We start from the raw sequence: 18176 nt of genomic DNA on the forward strand, positions 1-18176 counted from the left end.
TGAGAGCTGGAGACATCAGTTTATTGCCACCAGGGCCTCTCCATAGGACTACTCCCAACATGACAACTTGATTCCTGCAGATGGAGGGCTCTGTGAGAAGAAGAGCAAGCAATGGCATGCAAGGCCCAGGTCACAGTCCCTCTGCAACCTAATCTCAGAAACGACATCCCATCGTTTTTATTGTGCTCTATTAGTTAGAAGCAAATCTTAGGTCCAACTACACTCAAGGGGAGGGATTACACAGGAAATGAGTACCAGGAGGCCAGGATCATTGAGAGCTATTTTAGAGACTACCTAACACAATATAATTTGCGCCCCCAGAGTCAGCCATGCCTGAAGCCTGATTCCTCCTGGTCTTCTCAGTTACGAGACGTAACATATTCTCTCCTTGTAAAAATCAGTTCAAGTTGGGTTTCTGTCATTTCATGCATAGCCCAAAGACCCCTTCACTAAGACATTAATACACATCCTGAAGGCCCACACCAGTAACACCAGAGTGGCAAGAGAGGTCATCAGACAAGCTTTCCCTGGAGTGGATGCAATTCTTTTTTAGGTTTTATTGTTTTGTTTTGTTGTTTTGGCAGCTCTATGCCCAGTGCCTACCAAGCAGAATTCTTAACTGTTCTGTACAATCCTTGATGGTATTTTTGGACTTATTCTGCCTGGTTATAAAAATCTAGCATTCTCAGATTCTTCCCAGCTAATTTAGCATGCCTGTGTGCAGTGTGAGAGCATGCCAAACTCAGAATTTTCCTGCCAAAAATGACAGTGACTAGAATTAGACCAGAATTAGACTAGAATCAGGAGTGCAATTAGCTTAGACATGCTATTAACACCCCAACCATGAACACAGAAGGAAAAGCTGGAAAAAAATGGAAAGTTAAAAGAAAAATAAGTTAGCTCAGTTAATGGCAAACAATAAAATAAATTTCTACCCTGAATTCAATTTTGTGGTTGTGGTTGTTTGTAAATGATGCAAAATTTTAACAATCACTTGCATAAATTTAGCAGAAAAACAACCTACCGTGTGTCTCTGGCTAATAAACTATGCTATAGAGAATACTGAGATTTGAGAATTTTCCTTTCTACATTCGCCTTAAAATGTATTCTCTTTAGCACCCAATCATGGTGGATGGTATCACTTATCTCTCAGACACTCAACCATGACATAAAAGCTGTATGAGTTGGTTTGCTTTATGACAGATATCATCTGTGTATGTATTGCCTATGTGTGTGTGTGTGTGTGTGTGTGTGTGTGTGTGTGTATCTGGACATATTTTTAAATACAGGATCTTACTACATTGCCCAGGCTAGAGTGCAGTGGCTATTCACAGGTGCAATCATAGCACATTGCAACCACAAACTCCTGGGCTCAAATGATTCTCCTACCTCAGCCTCCCAAGTAGCTGAGGGCACCACTACACTCACACCTCACAAAATACATTATTAAAAAAAAAAAATTTCAGCCATGTTTTTTGAGACAGGGTCTCACTCTGTTGCTCAGGCTGGAATGCGGTGGCATGATCTCGGCTTGCTGTAGCCTCAACCTCCTGGGCTCAAGCGATTCTCCCACCTCAGTCTCCTGAGTAGCTGGGACCACAGGTGCGCCCCACCATATCCAGCTAATTTGTTTTTTTGTTTTCTTTTGTTTTGTTTTGTAGAAATAGGGTCTCACTATGTTGCCCAGGCTGATCTTGCACTCCTGGGCTTAAGCTATCCTCCCACCTTGGCCTCCCAAAGTGCTGGGATTACAGGTATGAGCCACCACGCCTGGCCAGTAATTATATTTTTAACAGGAGATGCTCACATGGACAACAGGGTTCCACTCTCCTCTACATCAGAGGTGTCAAACTTGAGTATGCTTCCAAATCCTCTGGGGAGCTTATCGAAATACAGATGGCTGGACCCCATCCCTGAGTTTCTGATTCAGTTGGTCTGGGGTGAGGACCTAGAATTAGCATTTTGAACCAGTTTCCACCTGATGCTCCTGCCAGTTGAGGGTCAGTGCTCCAAAAGTTGAAGGGAACTTGTTCCTCTCACAGCCACTCTCAGGCCCCCAGCTCACTCATGGGCCTCTAGAACTCTCACCTTTCTCTGGCATTGCTAATTCTCCAACTGCCATCCCTCTCTTTCAAGTCCATTTCTCGTAGCCACCAAGAAAGGCAACCCGATTTTGTGACATTTCTGGCATTTGTTAGCTTAAAAAATTTAATTTCTGATGACGTCTTTCTCATTCTAAATAAATTTTCCCTTTTGTATCTAGTTTTTATTCCAAATTCTGTGCTCTTTTGCTTACAGACCACTCACACACACACAATTATGTCAACCTTCAGGCCCCCACCAGACTAATAGCCCATTATCACATTGCTATAAAGAAATATTTGAGACTGGGTAATTTATAAGAAAAGAGGTGTAATTGGCTCATGGTTCTGAAGGCTGTACAGGAAGCATAGAGGTTTCTGCTTCTGGGGAGGCCTCAGGAAGCTTCCAATCATGGCAGAAGGTGAAGGGGGAGCAGGCATTTCACATGACGGAAGCAGGAGCAAGAGAGAGCAAGGCAGGAGGTCACACACTTTTAAACAACCAGATCCCACAGTAACTCATCATCATACCAAGAGGATGGTGCTAAACCACTCACAAGAAACACTCCCATGATCCCACTGCCTCCCACCCGGCCCCACCTCCAACACTGAGAATTACAATTAAACATGAGATGTGGGTGGGGACACAGAGCCAAAACGTATCAACCACAAAACCTGGACCTGCTTCATTGCATGGAGCTCTTCATGGGAGGGGCCTGAGAGAGGGAGACTACCTAAAGTAGACATTCAGCATCTCCACAAACTCCCCTCTGCCCTCTTCCCGACAGACAGAGGGAAACTCCTCAAAAGGCACTGACGTTTCAGAAGGAGACTTGTGCTAAGCACTGACTCCTGGAGGGGAGGTCGCATGCCTTCAGCATGGCATGAGGAAGTGACCCCCAACTAACACCAGTCAGGAGGACATTTCCAATCCCCCACCAGGGCCCAGGGCCAGGTGAAGCCAGTCAGGGACAATAGACCCTGTGAAGATTTACCAGCTGGTGCAGTACCACAGCAGGTGCTAAATTAAGTCGTGGAAGCCCAAAGATCTAGGGACAGAGCCAGAGAGAACTGTGACATTTAGCCCAGTCTGACTTTTAACCAGGCATTGCTCCCCTGGGCTTACTTACTTACCCGATCATGGGCTCTCTCCCCTACAAGAAGTCAAGCTCCTAAACAGCAGCAACTTTGGCCATCAGCATTACATGTAAAAATAGAAAGCTATAAACTGCAGGACTTTTTTCAGTCTTAAGATTATACTTGAAATCCAAAGCTACATGTTCCAAAAATGGTCATTAAGAAACTTTTAAAAAATAAAAATACTATCATCACAAATGCTTTGAGAATAGCAAGCCCAGCTAGTCTCAAATACACCAAAAAGATGAATCTTAGCCAAGTTGGAGTAAAGGCCCTTTCAAGTCATATCATAAAACTGGGTCCTTCATTTGCCACAAGAATTCTTGCAAAATTCTATTTTAGCTGCCGTGGTTTACTGTTAACCCAGAGACTATGACACTTGTTTTACTATTTGCTGTAGAAAATTGAATTTGCTCACTGTACATTTGTTATGAAAAATTTGGTTACCATAAATCTTACATTATTTAATCCATTATTGGTGACTTCTCCGACCGTATTACAACTAACCAAGCCAGGACTATCAATAGTGACGTAGATTCACTTGGGGTTAGAAAAAGCAACAGGAACTTTTCCTCTTCACCTAAGTCATGTAAAGTGGGGTGGTTGGTTGGTAGTTTTTAAAAATGATAATAGCAGAATAGTTTTTGAAAAGCAACGCAACAGCTTGACACCTTTCTTCCACCTAGGTCCCAGCATCTAAAAGAGTGTGCGGTATTTGATAGCTGCTCAGTAAATGTTGACTGACTTAGTCATTGGCTTCTCATTAACAGAGAGGAAAAATATCTGTCAGCACAGGGCTCAACTGGAGGTCAAAACGTTAGAGCAGAACTTTCCTGGGGTTCTCTGAAATAACTTTTATCAATTTGCCTCAAATCTTTAAATGTCTAAGCTTTCCTCAAACACATAACTTATTATCATGAAGGAGGCTGGATCCAGTGAGAGATGAAATGCAGTTATGAACTATATCCTTTAAAACTGTTGGTCCTGACAAGTGCTTCCAGAATGCAGTGGATTAAACGTCAAATACATGAAGCAGTAATTCAGGAGGCCACTAGAGGGCAACAAAGGGCCAGGAATTTATTCCCATTTAGGCCCGGTTTCTTTCCTTTTTTTTTTTTTTTTTTTTTTTTTTAATTATACTGTAAGTTCTAGGGTACATGTGCACAACGTTCAGGTTTGTTACATAGGTATACATGTGCCATGTTGGTGTTTCTATGAGCCTGAGGGCAGAGGTGAGAACACTGCTAAAAAAACGGAAAAGACAGAGATGGATGATTTTTTAAATTTAATCCAAATTAACAAAGTACATTAATAAAGTAGGAAATGCTTAAAAGTCATGGACACAGGGAGCAGAGGACAATCGCATTACTAATAGTGTTAAATACAAGGTTGAAAATATCAAAGGCCAGGGAGAATATGCAAAATCAACAACTGAATCACTAGAAATTTGAGAATCTGAAGACAGAAAGCAAAGGACACATGGTCTGGTAAACCTGAGCCGACCCTCTCAGCCTGAAGTCACATCCCCCGCAGTGACTAGATACTCCTGAACTGTGTCCTGTGATGAGGAAAAACCATTTTAGGCATTTGGAATTTCTCTAACTTCTGGCATTGTCCATCATCCTAGAAGGCAGTACCCATTTACTAACCACATGATCTTAACCTCTCTACGTCTCACTTCCCTCATCTGTTCATTGGAGCTAATAACGATAGTCCAAAGTAGCTGTTCTTTTTATGTGACAAATTCAATATAGACTTCTCATTATACAAAATGCAGTAATTTAAGCTAATCCAGACAAAGAATATCAAACATTTCTGCTGTCAAGCAGGCACCACTTACAACACACTCAACCAGTCAGTGTTGGTTACAACCAGTCATGTAACCTTGATGTTCCATGATGCTTGACAAGATTTGGTTGGGGGTGGAGGAGTGATGGGAGGAGGCGAGATGTATAATAGAAATTTGCCTCATTTCAAACTTTGCACACAAAGCACGATTTTATTAATATCTTTATTGCACTATATCAAATTTCCATTAATTACGTTTTAATTAAGTTAGCATGCCCTGTACCTACCACATGGGTGTTGTGAAAATGAAGAGTCCTGGGCAAAAAGTAGACCTTAATAAATCTCAGCTGTTTATATCAGTGAGCTATGGCTGTGTAAAAAAACACCCAGAACTCCATGGCTTAAAATGACAGGAATTTGTTAATTCTACTTCATCTGCCAGTCAGCTGGGGAGGTGGCTAGTCTAGGTAGGGTTGAGTAGTACTGCTGGTCTCTGTTGGACTCATTCATACTTCTGTAGGCAGCTAGGGATTGAATAATCTAGGCTGAATATAGCTCGGCTCCACCTATCTTTCCTTCCACCAGGGATTAGCAAATTAGTCATAGCGATAACAGAAGTACAAGCAAGCAAGTGGGAACACACCAACACTTGAGACTCAGACTCAGGACTAGAGGACCAGCACTTCTGCCCCATGCTGTTAGCCACACCAATCACATGGCCAAGGCTAGACTCAAGGATGGGGAAATAGAGTCTGCTAGCTGATACATACTATGCATCCTTTTTTTTTTTTTTTTTTTTTTTTTGGAGATGGGGTTTTGCTGTTGCCCAGGCTGGAGCGCAGTGGTGCAGTCTCGGCTCACTGCAGCCTCAACTTCCTCTCACTTCAGGGCTCAAGCTATTCTCCCACCTCAGCCTCCCAAATAGCTGGGACTATAGGCACCCGCCACCATGTCTGGCTAATTTTTGTATTTTTTGTAGAGATGGGGTTTCGTAATCTTACCCAGGTTGATCTCAAACTCCTGAGCTCAAAAGCAATCCTCCCATCTCGGCCTCCCAAAGTACTGGGAGTACAATGTGAGACGCCACCCCCAGCACTTTTTTCTTTTTTTGTCTGTCTCCCACAACTCCAGTGTGAATGCCTTTAAAACAGGGATCCTATCTTACTCCCATTTCACCACTGAGGAAACAAAAGCAACGAAAAGCCATATCGCCATGAAGTGACAGAAGCAAGGTCAAATGAAGAGAATTTGGGTCCAAAGTCTGTGCTATTAATAACTACACTACATTAACTCTCCTAATAAAAGACATGCAAGTAACTGTATGCTGTGAAAGATTCTCAGCCCCAAACTGGGCCTAAATATTCTAACCCTTTTTTCCTGAAGCAAGATTGTCTGGAGGAAGCATCAGATCACTGTTTACTACGGGATCAGATGGTAACACAGAAGGGATGCACTGAGAAAACTGCATTTATTAGAAAGACTAGAAGAGTCCACGAAACAACCCAGAAAGATCATCTGCTCCATCCCTCTGCTTCCAGGCAAGGCTGCACATGAGTCTTATCAGGAGTACTTCAGTCAGCTATAATTTTTAGCCTTCAGAGCCTATTTCCACAACCACCTCTGGAAATGCATATCATTGTCTCATAATTCCATCAGCAAATGTTCTTAATGTTGGAACTAAATCATTCCGTTTAATTGCACTATGATTTGGATCAGCTCTCCTGTGTAAGGTTTAGATCAGGGGTTGTAAACTGTCAGACTGTGGGCTGAAACCATCCTGCAGACATATTTTGTTTTGCCTGCACTGACAAAAATGTTTAAATAATTGCCAACAATTATAGAGAGAGAATTCTATTAAAAATCCAGCTCTTCTTGAAATAAGTTCCCTGAAAGGGTTTGCTTATAAGCAAAATTATCTACTCTTTTTAAGTTTGGTGAAAGTCACCTATAAAACCTTCTGAACTTGGTGTCTTCAAGGGATGATATTAACAACGGATCCAGTTTGGTTAAGATCATAAAACTATTCATTTTTCTACTTATTCTTGAGTTAATTTAGTTATATTGTTCTAAGAATGTAATAATTTAAACCTTCCTATTTATTTGCAAAAAATTATTCATAATTTCCTTTTAGTATCGTAATGTCTGCAGTATCTGCTGTTTTATTCCCCTTTTCATTCCTATCATTGTTTACATCTTTTCTCTTTTTTGTGGGATAATTTTGCCTGAAGTCTATTTTACTGCTTTTTTTCTACGAACCAGTTCTTGGTTTTGTTGATCTTCTCTACTATTTCTTTCCTATGTCAGTATAGTGCTCTTAATATTTCTAAACTGCTCTTTTTGTTTGGGTATGATATGCCAGGTTTATTCTTACATTTTTTAAGTTGGAATCTTATCTCATTGATGTTGAGCCTTTCTTGTCTGATATAACCACTTAAACTATCCATTTCTGGGTTTCATTTTAGCTGTACCACACAAGTTTTGATATGTTGTATTTTATTGTTCAACTTTAAAACTATTTACATCAGAATTTTTTCCTTTGATCTATGAGGGGTGATGGATTTGGTAAGCTGGCATTTATCCTCTTTCTACAAACCTCTTTCCACACTACAGAAGTACTAGAGTCCAGATAGCCGGGCGCAGTGGCTCACGCCTGTAATCCCAGCACTTTGGGAGGCCGAGGCGGGTGGATCACGAGGTCAGGAGATCGAGACCATCCCGGCTAATACAGTGAAACCCTGTCTCTACTAAAAATACAAAAACTTAGCCAGGTGTGGTGGCGGGCGCCTGCAGTCCCAGTTACTCAGGAGGCTGAGGCAGGAGAATGGCGTGAACCCAGGAGATGGAGCTTGCAGTGAGCCAAGATCATGCCACTGCACTCCAGCCTGGGCAACAGAGCAAGACTCTGTCTCAAAAAAAAAAAAAAAAAGACGTACTAGAGTCCAAAAAGTGAAAAACTTCATATATCAGGCTCCCTTGCAGCTACAGTTCTGAATGTAAATTAGGTTCCTCTATTGGACACACCTACACATGATTTGAAAGGAGGAACAGAAGTAAACGCCCTCTTCCTGCTGACAGGCAAGGTCATGGAATGTTTTGTCTTTCTTCCATAGTGCTCCCATGTCTAGTCTCTCTGGGTTTTTTGAGAGTTAAGAGTTGGTTTTGGCCGGGCGCGGTGGCTCAAGCCTGTAATCCCAGCACTTTGGGAGGCCGAGATGGGCAGATTACGAGGTCAGGAGATCGAGACCATCCTGGCTAACACAGTGAAACCCCGTCTCTACTAAAAAATACAAAAAAAAAACTAGCCAGGCGAGGTGGCGGGCACCTGTAGTTCCAGCTACTCAGGAGGCTGAGGCAGGAGAATGGCGTAAACCCGGGAGGCGGAGCTTGCAGTGAGCCGAGATTGCGCCACTGTACTCCAGCCTGGGTGACAGAGCGAGACTCCATCTCAAAAAAAAAAAAAAAAAGAGTTGGTTTTGATGGTGGCAACACTGAACTCAGAGTTCTCATGTGCAGACACTGGCTTTGCAGGTGTGCGGCAGCTGTGATGGCAGCAGGGGCTGCTTCCTGATCCCTGGGCTGTGATCTGAATATTCATATCCCCTCGAGCTCATACACTGATATCTATCCTCTAAAGCAAGTGTTAAGAGGTGGGAGTCTTTGGGAGGTGACTATGCCATAAGGACTCCACTCTCACAGATGGGATCAGTGCCCTTAAAAAAGGCTTGCCAGGTGCAGCAGCTCACACCTGTAATCCCAGCACTTTGGAAGGCTGAGGCAGGAGGATTACTTGAGCCCAGGAGTTCAAAACCAGCCTGGGCAACACAGTAAAACCCTGTATTTACAAAAAATACAAAAATTAGCTGGGCGTGGTGGTGTGCTGCTGTAGTCCCAGCTACTTGGGAGGTTGAGGTGGGAAGACAGCTTGAGTCCAGGAGGTTGAGGCTGCAGTGAGCTGTGATCATGCCAGTGCACTCCAGCCCAGGCAATAGAGTGAGACCCTCATCTCAAAAAAAAGAAAAAAAGAAAAGAAAAGAAAAAGAAGTAAAAAGAAAAGAGGGTTCCACCATAGGAGGACACAATCGGAAGACGCCACTTATGAAACAGGTCCTCACCAGACACACACTCTTCTGGTGCTTTGATCTTGGGTTTCCCAGCCTCCAGAACTGTAAGCAATACATTTATATTGTTTATAAATTGCCCAATCTAAGGTATTTTCTGATAGCAGCCCAAACAGACTGAGATGCCTGGATCACAGTCCAGTGGTCTGTTCAACTCACCAGTTCCCAGTGGCACGACAGCTGCCACAGGAAACCTGTTCCCACCCTCCCGCCCTGGCAGAGTCCAAGACAGTGCCCTTGGGATATTGTTCTGAGTACATCTCCATAAATCCCACCTAAAGTTCAATTCTCCATGCCTTCCAACAATTTTGTAATCGCTTGATTCCTAGTATGAAGACCTTTTCTGCTCAAAATAGCTACAGTGGTTTCTTGATCTGAGCACTGAATGATACAGAGGATTTTTTTAGTTTTAGATATTTATATCTCACAATTGGATTGTTGTCAGAGAATATGTTCTATATGATACTGAATTTCCAAAATTTGTAAAAGCTAGATTTGTGATCTAGCATGTAGATAATTTTATTAATATTTCTTATGTACTAGCAAAAGTTGCATATTCTCCAACTGTTCCTATATGTTCTTTATACAATGCATGCTAATTGCGCTGTTCAAATCTCCTATAGCCCACTGCTTTTTGTCTGCTTAATCCAAAACTTACTGAGAGCAATGTGTTAAAATTTTGCACTATAATGATGGATTTGTCACTTTCTCCCAGATTTGTCATTTTGCTTAAAATATTGTGATACTGTGTTATTAGATACATACAAGTTTACAATTATTATAACTTTCCAGTAACGTCTATCTTTAATTATTTTGAAGTTACCAGCTTTTCTATCCTTTTACTTTGCACCTTTTTTGTATCCTTATGTCTCATTTAATAGCATAATTTTATTTAAATTCAATCTGACATTCTTTACCTTGTAACTGAATTGTGGTCCATTTACCTTTGTTGGGATTAAAGGTAAGTTTCCATTTATTTTTATCATCTTAATTTTCTACAGATCCCTATTGCAGATTACTGACTGTAGGTTTCTACTGTTCTACTGACTGTTCTTCTCTTTCTCTATCCCCTCCTGTTTTACCCCCAGATGTTTTAAGATGCATATTCTTACAAAGACTAAAGTTAATCAATATCCTTACCTTCCTCCCAAACAATACTAGAAGGACAGAATATGTTTTTGCTAATCATAACACTAATAACTTATACGCTATTTTTGTTTCAGTATTTTGGGCCTATTTTGTTTTGCCTCCACAAATACAGACTTATTAAAATCATTATTTTACAGGGTCAATGTTAGTGTGTTGAAATCCACACATTTACCAGTATCTGTGTTTATCATTCTTTTTTACCTCTGTGGCACCTTCTCTTTCTTCCTCAAGTTCATCCTTGAATTTTCTTCTGGTAAAGGTCTATTAGTAAATGCTCAAATTGGGGTTTTTCTAAAAATCTCTTAATTTTGTCCTAACGCTTGAGAAATATTATGTGAGTATAGAATTATGGTTTAAAAGTTATTTTCTATTATTAAATTGAAGCTCTTATGCTACTGTCTTCTGGCTTCCATTTTTGCTGTTAAGAACCAGCCTTCTTAAATAGAAAACCAGTAACAAGTAAGGAGATTGAATCAGTAATAAAGAGTCTCCCAACAAAGAAAAAGCTCGGGCTGGATAGCTTTGCTGCCACTCTACCAAACTTATAAAGAATAACTAACACCAATTTTCCTCAAACTTCCAGAAAATTGAAAAGAAGAGAATTATCCCTAACTCATTCTATGATGTCAGCATCACCCTGATACTAAAACCAGACAAGAACACAACAAAAAAAGGAAACTATAGGCCAATATCCCTGATGAACACAGACAAAAATCCTCACCAAAATACTAGCAAAATGAATCTAACAGCACATCAAAAAAGATAATACACCATGAACAAGCGGGAAATATCTCAGGGATGCAAGGAAGGTTCAACATGGACAAATCAATAAACGTGATTTATCAATAGAATCAAGGACAAAAACCATATGATCATCTCAATAGATACAGAAAAAGCACTTGATAAAATCCAACATTTCTTTATGATAAAAACTCAACAAGCTAGACATAGAACATATCTCAACATAACAAAGACACAAACCCAGAGCTAACGTAATACTTAATGGGGAAAAGCTGAAAGCCTTTCCTCTAAGAACTGCAATAAGACAAGGATGTTCACTTTCACTACTCCTATCAAACATAGTACTGGAAGTCTTAGCTACAGCAATCAGGCGAGAGAAAGAAGGAAAAAGCATCCAAATGCAAAACAGGGAAGTCAGATGGTCCTTCATTGTGGATGGCATGATCTTCTATTTAGAAAAACCTAAAGACTGTACCAAAAAAACTCATGGATCTAATAAATTAATTCAGTAGAGTTGCAGGATACAAAAATCAACATATAAAATCAGGTGCATTTCTATACACCAATAACGAGCTAGTTGAAAAAGAAAATCAAGAAGGCAATTCCATTTATAACAGCTACCAAAAAAAAAGGGGGTACCTAGGAATAAATTTAACCAAGGAGGTGAAAGACCTCCACAAGGAAAACTATAAAACACTAATGAAAGAAATTAAAGAGGGCACAAACAAATGGGAAGACATCCAATGCTCATGGATAAGAATTCATATAGTTAAAATGATCATACTACCCAAAGTAATCTATGGATTCAACGTAATCCCTATCAAAATACCAATAACATTTTTCACAGAAATAGAAAGAACAATCTTAAAATTTATATGGAACCCAAAAAGAGCCCAAATAGCCAAAGCAATCCTGAGGAAAAAGAATAACATTAGAGGCATCACATTACCTAACTCCAAAACATATTACAAGGCTATAACAAACAAAACAGCACAATAGTGATATAAAAATAGACACATAGATCAATGAAACAGAAGAGAGAACCCAAAAATTTATGTATTTACAGCCAACTGATTTTTGACAAAGGCAACAAGGATATATACTGGAAAAAGGACAGTCTCTTCAATAAACGGTGCTGGCAAAACCGAATACCCATATGCAGAAGAATAAAATTAAACCCCTACCTCTCACTATATACAAAAATCAACTCAAAAGTTGATTAAAGACTTAAATGTAATACTCAAAACTATAAAACTCCTAGAAGAAAATATAGGGAAACACTAAGACATTCACCAAGGCAAAGATTTCACGATTAAGACTTCAAAAGCACAGACATGTTACATGTATCCATACAGACAAATGAAACTATATTAAACTAAAAAGCTTCTGCACAGCAAAGGAAACAATCGACAGAGTGAAGAAAAAAACCTGTTGAATGGGATAAAATATTTGCAGACTATTCATTCAACAAGGGACTAATATCAAAAGCATACAAGGAACACAACAGCAAAAAAGAAAACAACTAAATTTAAAAATGGGGCAAAGGACATGAATAGATATTTCTCAAAAGACATACAAATGGCCAACAGGTATATTTAAAAATCCTCAACATCACTAATCATCAGGGAAATGCAAATCAAAACTACAATAAGATATAATCTTACCCCAGTTAGAATAGCTATTACCAAAAAGACAGAAAAGATGCTGAGGAGAATGCGGAGAAAAGAGAACTCTTACATGCTGTCGGTGGGCACGTAAGTTAGCCGTTATGGAAAACAATACGGATATTTCTCAAAAAAATGAAAAATAGAACTATCATATAATCCAGCAATCTCACTAGTGGGTATTTAGCCAAAGAAAAAGGAATCAGTATATCAAAGGGATGCCTGTACACCCATGTTTCATTGCAGCACTATTCACAATAGCAAAGACACGGAATCAATCCATGGGTCCCCATCAATGGATGAATGGTAAAGAAAATGCAGTAATATGTACCCAGTGGAATACTGTTTGGCCATAAAAAAAATAAAATCCTGTCATTTGCAGCAACATGGATGAAATTAGAAGTTATTATATTAAGTGAAATAAGCCAGGCACAGAAAGACAAATATCACATGTACTCACTCATATGTAGGAGCTAAAAAAGTTTCATCCTGTGGAGGCAGAGAGTAGAATAATAGTTGCCAGAGATTGGGAAGGGTGTTGGGGCAAGGAGAATGAAGAGAAGTAGGTTTATGGGTATGAACATACACTTAAGTAGAAGGAATACATTCTAATGTTTGTAGTAGAGTAGGGTGACTAGAGTTAACAACGTGTTATATATTTCAAAACCGCTAGAAGAGAGGACTTGAAATACTCCCAACACCTAGAAATGACAAATGCTTGAGGCAGTGGATGTCCTAAATACTGACTTGATCATTACATAGTCTGTGTATGTAACAAAATATTACACATTCCCAGTAAATATATACAAATATTATGCATCAAAAACATTAGGGCAGGCATGGTGGCTCACACCTGTAATCCCAGCATTTTGGGAGCCCGAGGCCAGTGGATCACTTGAGGTCATGAGTTCGAGACCAGCCTGGCCAACATGGTGCAACCCCCGTCTCCACTAAAAATACAAAAATTAGCCAGGCATGGTGGCACATGCCTGTAATGCCATCTAATTGGGAAGCTGAGGTAGGAGAATTGCTTGAACCCGAGAGGCAGAGGTTGCAGTGAGCCAAGATGGAGCCCCTGTACTCCAGCCTGTGTGACAGAGCAAGACTCCGTCTCAATTAAAAAAAAAAAAAAAAAATTAAGACTCAACCTTCTCTAACTGTTTTTCTTTTTAATACAGCTATTTTTATGATCTCATCTCTGTGGTAGTGTTCCATGGTTTGCTTATGGTATATCTTGGTAGATTTCTTTTTTTTTCTTTGAGATGGCGTCTCACTCTGTCACCCAGGCTGGATTGCAGTGGCACAATCTCGGTTCACTGCAAGCTCTGCCTCCCAGGTTCATGCCATTCTCCTGCCTCAGCCTCCTGAGTAGCTGAGACTACAGGCGCCCACCACCACACCCAGCTAATTTTTTGTATTTTTAATACAGACGGGGTTTCACCATGTTAGCCAGGATGGTCTCGATCTCCTGACCTCATGATCCACCTGCCTCAGCCTCCCAAAGTGCTGGGATTACAGGTGTGAGCCACCACAGTGGGCCTTATTTCTATCTATACTACTTGACATCTCTTGGGCTTTCTAAATCTGATGAAATCTGCTATCATCAAATTTGGAAAATTCTCAGCCATTGTCTCTTCAACCTTACCTCATTGACATTGTCCCCTTCTGAAACTCTAGCTGGTCATCTATTAGACACTCTTCTCTATCCTCTATGTCTTGTTACCTGTCTCGTTTTTGTGTCTTTATCCCTCTGATCTATGTTATGGATAACATCTTTGAATTTATTTTCCCATTCACTAGTTCTCTCCTCAGCTTCATCTAAAATCTGATATTTAATCTGTCCTTGGAGTTGTTTTCAATTATTAATTTTTTATTGCTAGAAATTTTATTTCATTTGCAAATTTGCTTGGTCATGCCTTACAGTCTCTTTTCCAATCATATTTTCAAGTTGCTTTTATTTATTTAGATATATTACATACAGCTGTTTTATATTTTGCATCTGATGATTTTAATACTCAAAGTCTTTAGAGTCTATTTTGGATATCAATTTTTCCAACTGATCTTCAGTCAGGTGCCTCATTTCTCTTTTCTTTTTAAGATTTTTGACCTTGAAATGCTCACTTACTTAAAAGTAAAGAAATTCACCATAGGAAATTTCAGAAGCCATTGTTCAGGTTGCAATCCTCCAGAAAGTTCTTATGTTTGCTTCTGCCATTTTCCTGGGGACACTATCAACCCAGAACCATTCCTTATTTATTTGTTTGTTTATTTATTTATTTATTTTGATGAAATATCGCTCTTTCTCTCAGGCTGGAGTGCAGTGGTGCAATCTTGGCTCACTGCAACCTCCACCTCCTGAGTTCAACCAATTCTCCTACCTGTCTCCCGAGTAGCTGGGCTTACAGGCACACGCCACCACACCCAGCTAATTTTTGTATTTTTAGTAGAGATGGGGTCTCGCCATGTTAGCCAGGCTGGTCTTGATCTCCTGATCTCAGGTGATCTGCCCACCTCAGCCTCCCAAAGTGCTGGGATTACAGGCATGAGCCACTGCACCCAGGCTCAACCCAGAACCATTCTAAATGTAATTATCTGTTTGAGGTTTTGTTTTTTACCACATAGGTTACACAAATTTGGATGACAACTCTAACAGAGCCAGCTTGTCATTACAAATTCTCATGGGAGAGATTTTTATTCCCTCCCATCTGGTGTCAAGGTTGAAACAGGGAATTATCCTTACTATCCTCTTCAGCATATTAGGTTTATTTCTTGCTCACTCCTGCCATCACATTGTAGCCTGCTGGGTTCTCATCCTTATGCAGAAGAGTCTCCTAACATACACTCACCCCTTGCACATGCCCTAGCCTTATCGCCTACCCTCGCCCCACCCCGATCTCCCCTGCAACTAACAAAAGGAAGCTGAAAGTCTCCTGTCTGTAGCGGAAACCCTTGGTATTACTTCACAGGATTCCTGCTTCCTTCTTGTTTTTTGACCTCTCCAGATTTCTTTTAAAGAAGCTTAGTATTACATGTTTTAAAGATGTTGTTTTGTCTAGCATTTCATTTCTGGTTTTCAAGTGGAAGATAATTTAGAGTGTTTAATCTTCCATATGGACAGAAACAGCTATCCCAACCCATGAGGAGTAGGTCACTGGAAGAGTGGTGGATGGGGTAGGAGTCCTCTGATTGTGTCCACAAATGGCCAGTGGCAGCAGTTCTGGGCCACTATTCCCTGGGCCAGTTTGTCCTCTGCAAGATTCTGAGAGAGCCAACTACTAAGGGCTCAGCCTTAGGAGGGTGTGACTATCCAAAACTACACAAGATGCTTAGAATTACCTTTTTCTAAAGAACTGCTGCCATAGCAAAGCTGCTCCTTATGGATGTATTCTAACTAACAAATGAAACGACAAAGAGATTATTGTTTCAGAGTATCACCGTTTCGCAACAGCCAATGGGTTAGTCCATGCAGACATTGAGAATCGATGGCTGCTAACATCATGCACATAACAGAGAGATTATGAGATGAAAGAAGCCTCACTACCTAGCATCTTACCAAGGGCTCAAGCCTGAGGGTGAGCCAGCCTCTGGATCCAGCTGCCCATCTGCAGGATCACAAAAGTCAGAGGAACATGAGAGATGACCACGTACACGCAATCTAAGATCAAGATCATGAGTCAAGTGGCCCAGATTCTTAAGCCCATACATTTAAAGGGAAAGGAAAAGATGGAGGGGAACACGTAAATTAAAAATAACTTGAGGACACATGACAATATTCAAAAGGGGGAACAATATTAAACTACAGTGTCTAGGACTACACATTTAGATGACAAACTAGAAAGAAATGCAAATAAGTAATTGCTATAAAAGTCAGAATAGTGGTTACTTACGGGTGTGGGAGGCTGCTGTGTTTGGGTGTCCATGTTGTAATCATTCATTAAGCTATACTTATCTTTTGTGTGGTTTTCTATAGCTGGTTTTATTTCACAGTAAAAAGGGTTTTGTTAAACAGTCAGAAGGGGGCAACTATTCCTATCTGAAAATATTATCTCACTGCTCAGTCTTTTTTATTTTTTGAGACGGAGTCTCGCTCTATTGCCCAGGCTGGAGTGCAGTGGCCGGATCTCAGCTCACTGCAAGCTCCGCCTCCCGGGTTTATGCCATTCTCCCGCCTCAGCCTCCCGAGTAGCTGGGACTACAGGCGCCCGCCACCTCGCCCGGCTAGTTTTTTTTGTATTTTTTAGTAGAGACAGGGTTTCACCATGTTAGCCAGGATGGTCTCGATCTCCTGACTTCGTGATCCGCCCGTCTCGGCCTCCCAAAACTGCTCAGTCTTTATTGGTCCAACTCTACCTGAAGCATTCAATGGTTTTTTGAATTAGACTCTAAGGAACCCAAGGCAACCTGATAACACTCTTTCCAAACATATGGGCACAGATATACAGTACTTTATACACACACACGTACATACACACACCATTCTTCCCTCCTGCTGAGACCTTGTCCCTGTTGTCTTCTCCCCAGAATGTTCACACCTCCTCATAGCCCCGCTGCATCGGCTGCTTTTCCACAACCTCCCTGATCTCTAGCTGAAAGTGAGCCCATCACTATTTGGTACTCTTTCGTGGGATATATCTGGATCTGTCTCATTTTGTAATGACTTCCCCTCCTTCTGAGTTATATGATTATAAACTCCTGCAAGCAGAGAGTATATAACTTGTTTCATGTGTCCCTTTTAGTATGCGCACAATATTTTGCACAATATGGCCATTGAGAAGCATTTCTTAAGTACAAGAAATTTACGGTCTTTCTTGCCTGGTAATTAAGTTAAAAAGCAACTGATGTCCCTATCATTGCCTTTTTTTTTTTTTTTTTTTGAGACAGTATCTCGCTGTGTCACCAGGCTGGAGTGCAGTGGCGCCATTTCAGCTCACTGCAACCTCCCCTCCTGGGTTCAAGTGATTCCCCTGCCTCCGCCTCCAGAGTAGCCGGGACTACAGGAGCGTGCCACCACACCTGGCTTTTTTTTTTTTTTTTTTTTTGTAAGTAGAGACGGGGTTTCACCATGTTGGCCAGGATGGTCTGGATTTACTGACCTCGTGATCCGCCTGCCTTGGCCTCCCAAAGTGCTGGGATTACAGGCGTGAGCCACTGAGCCCGACCCTATCATTGCTTTTTTAACAGTCATGTTGCTCATTCTGTGTTAACGGAGCATTGATTTTACTTAGCATTCAGTTCTAAGTCACAAAGGTCTGTAATTTGCTTGTCAGCTTCTCTCTGTTACAGATCAAAAAGAAGTACCAGGAATTGGCCAGAGCTTTGAGGATAAGCGCTAGTGGTGTTGGCAGCAACATTCCAGCAGAGGGCAGCAGAGGGCTGAGCGCTGAGCAACTGCCTGCCGCAGGGCTCCTTGCTCCCGGGATGTATTTGAGAGCTGAGGCAAGGCGGGTGGGCGCACCCCAGGAAATCTCCTATTTCAAGGCAAAAAATGTCTAGAATCA

The sequence above is a fragment of the Trachypithecus francoisi genome, unplaced genomic scaffold, assembly GCF_009764315.1.
Source record: "Trachypithecus francoisi isolate TF-2019V2 unplaced genomic scaffold, Tfra_2.0 Lachesis_group4, whole genome shotgun sequence".
Classification (NCBI taxonomy): Eukaryota; Metazoa; Chordata; class Mammalia; order Primates; family Cercopithecidae; genus Trachypithecus; species Trachypithecus francoisi.